The sequence below is a fragment of the Arachis hypogaea genome, chromosome 20 (assembly GCF_003086295.3).
Source record: "Arachis hypogaea cultivar Tifrunner chromosome 20, arahy.Tifrunner.gnm2.J5K5, whole genome shotgun sequence".
NCBI classification, from domain to species: domain Eukaryota; kingdom Viridiplantae; phylum Streptophyta; class Magnoliopsida; order Fabales; family Fabaceae; genus Arachis; species Arachis hypogaea.
The window spans coordinates 67245614-67248808 of record NC_092055.1 but is presented as its reverse complement, the minus strand read 5'-3'; the positions used below and the strand labels follow the sequence as shown (position 1 = coordinate 67248808).

General features: G+C 32.0%; 1 non-coding gene across 1 annotated transcript; it reads left to right on the top strand.

The window, feature by feature from the left end:
• The first annotated feature begins 418 nt into the window (after positions 1–418).
• Positions 419–522, top strand: LOC112786993 (small nucleolar RNA R71). Its single transcript, XR_003194432.1, has one exon. It is a non-coding gene; the product is annotated as a small nucleolar RNA R71 (small nucleolar RNA).
• Positions 523–3195: the final 2673 nt, after the last annotated feature.

Here is a 3195-nt window from a genome sequence, read left to right as displayed (position 1 = left end):
ATTATAGGTGTTTCCATAGGGTTCACCAATGTAATTCACCTCTGCTATTTCAGGGTTCTCAGGATCATAAGCTTCTTCTTCAGAAGATGCCTCTTTAGTACTGTTGGATGATTCCTTCAATCCATTCAGACTCTGAGAGATCATATTGACTTGCTGAGTCAATATTTTATTCTGAGCCAATATGGCATTCAAAGTATCAATTTCAATAACTCCTTTCTTCATAGGCGTCCCATTACTCACAGGATTCCTTTCAGAAGTGTACATGAACTGGTTATTTGCAACCATGTCAATGAGTTCTTGAGCTTCTGCAGGTGTTTTCTTTAGGTGAATGGATCCACCTGCAGAATGGTCCAATGACATCTTTGATAACTCAGACAGACCATCATAGAATATATCCAGGATGGTCCATTCTGAAAGTATGTCAGAAGGACACTTTTTGGTCAGTTCCTTGTATCTCTCCCAAGCTTTATAGAGGGATTCACCTTCTTTCTGTCTAAAGGTTTAAACATCCACTCTTAGCTTACTAAGCTTTTGAGGAGGAAAGAACTTGGCTAAGAAAGCTATGACCAGCTTATCCCAAGAGTTCAGGCTATCCTTAGGTTGAGAGTCCAACCATATTCTAGCTCTGTCTCTTACAGCAAACGGGAAAAGCATAAGCCTGTAGACCTTGGAATCAACCCCGTTGGTCTTAACAGTATCACAGATTTGCAAGAATTCAGTTAAGAACTGAAAAGGATCTTCTGATGGAAGTCCATAAAACTTGCAGTTCTGTTGCATCAGAGAAACTAATTGAGGCTTTAGCTCAAAATTGTTTGCCCCAATGGCAGGGATTAAGATGCTTCTTCCATGTAAATTGGAATTTGGTGCAGTAAAGTCATTAAGCATCTTCCTTGTATTGTTATTATTTTCGGCCATGTCTCCTTCTTTTTCGAAAATTTCTGTCAGATTTTCTCCAGAGAGTTGTGCTTTAGCTTCCCTTAGCTTCCTCTTTAGAGTCCTTTCAGGTTCAGGATCAGCTTCAACAAGAATGTTCTTATCCTTGTTCCTTCTCATATGAAAAAGAAGAGAACACAAAAGAAAATATGGAATCCTCTATGTCACAGTATAGAAATTCCTTTATGTGAGTAGAAGTAGAAAAGAAATTCCAACGCAGAAAGAGGGAGAGGGTTCAAATTTTTAAGAAGAAGAGAAGTGTTAGTAGATAAATAAATAATTAGGAGGAGGTGAGAGAGAAGAATTTTCGAAAATAATTGAAAAGAAAAGAAAAATATTTTTGTTTTTAATTTAAAATTAAAATAAAAATTCGAAAATTAAAAAAAAAAAGAAAAATTAAATTAAATTAAAAGTTAAAACAATTAGTTAATTAAAAAGGAATTTTGAAAAAGAGGGAAGGGATTTTCGAAAATTAGAGAGAGAGAGTTAGTTAGGTAGTTTTGAAAAAGATAAGAATCAAACAAAAAGTCAAGTAGTTAATTGAAAAAGATTTGAAAATCAATTTTTGAAAAGATAAGAAGTTAGAAAAGATTTTGAAATTGATTTTGAAAAAGATGTGATTGAAATTTATTTTGAAAAAGATTTGATTGAGAATATATGATTGCAATTTATAAAAAAGATATGATTGAAAAGATATGATTGAAGAAGAAATTAAAAAGATTTGATTTTGAAAAAGATTTTGAAATTAGCAATTAAAAAGATATGATTGAAAATTAAAAAGATATGATTTTAAAAATCAAAGTTGATTACTTGACTAACAAGAAACAAAAAGATATGATTTTAAAATTTAGAGATTGAACCTTTCTTAATAGGCAAGTAACAACTTGAAATTTTTTAATCTAAAAATTAAATGCTAGTGAGATTTTCGAAAATATGAAGTAAGAATAGGAAAAAGATTTTGAAAACCAATTTAAAAAAAAATCGAAAATATATAAAAATAAATGAAAAAGATTTGAAAAGATGGAATTTTGAAATTGAAATGTATGAGTAAAATAAGGAAAGATATATTTTTTATTTTTGAATTTTTAATGATGAGAGAGAAAAATACTAAATTGAAACAAAAACATAAGAATTATGAATCAAAACAACTAATGCATGCAAGAACACCTTGAATGTCAACATGAACACCAAGAACACTTTGAAGATCAAGATGAACATCAAGACTTATTTTTTAAAATTTTTAAGAAAAGAAAAACATGCAAGACACCAAACTTAAAAATTTTTATTCTCTAGACACTAATAATTCAAGAATGCATATGAAAAACAAGAAAAGACACAAAACAAGAAAATATGAAGATCAAATAAGAAGACTTGTCAAGAACAACTTGAAGATCATGAAGAACAAATGCATGAGTTTTCGAAAATTTTAAGAAAAATTAAAAAGATGCAATTGACACCAAACTTAAAATTTGACACAAGACTCAAACAAGAAACACAATAATTTTGGTTTTTATGATTTTATTAATTTTTTTCTTGGATTTTTTTCAAAAATTATTTTGGGAAGAACAAAAAAGAAGAAAAATTTTTTTGTATTTTTTGAAAATAAGAAATAAAAGCTTAAAATTAAAATAAAATTACCTAATCTGAGCAACAAGATGAACCGTCAGTTGTCCAAACTCGAACAATCCCGGCAACGGCGCCAAAAACTTGATGCACGAAATTGCGATCATCAACAATGGCGCCAAAGACTTGGTGCTCTCAAACATGAATCACACTTTATCACAACTTCGCACAACTAACCAGCAAGTGCACTGAGTCGTCCAAGTAATAAACCTTACGTGAGTAAGGGTCGATCCCACGGAGATTGTCGGCTTGAAGCAAGCTATGGTCACCTTGTAAATCTTAGTCAGGCAGATTTAAATGGTTATGGTGAATTGACAATAAAAACATAATTAAAATATAAACTAGGATAGAGATACTTATGTAATTCATTGGTGAGAATTTCAGATAAGCGTATAGAGATGCTTTTGTTCCTCCTGAACCTCTGCTTTCCTGTAGTCTTCATCCAATCATTCCTTCTCCCTTCCATGGGAAGCTGTATGTAGGGCATCACCGTTGTCAATGGCTACATCTCATCCTCTATGTGAAAATGGTCCAATGCGCTGTCACTGCATGGCTAATCATCTGTCGGTTCTCGATCGTACTGGAATAGGATTTACTATCCTTTTGCGTCTGTCACTACGCCCAGCACTCGCGAGTTTG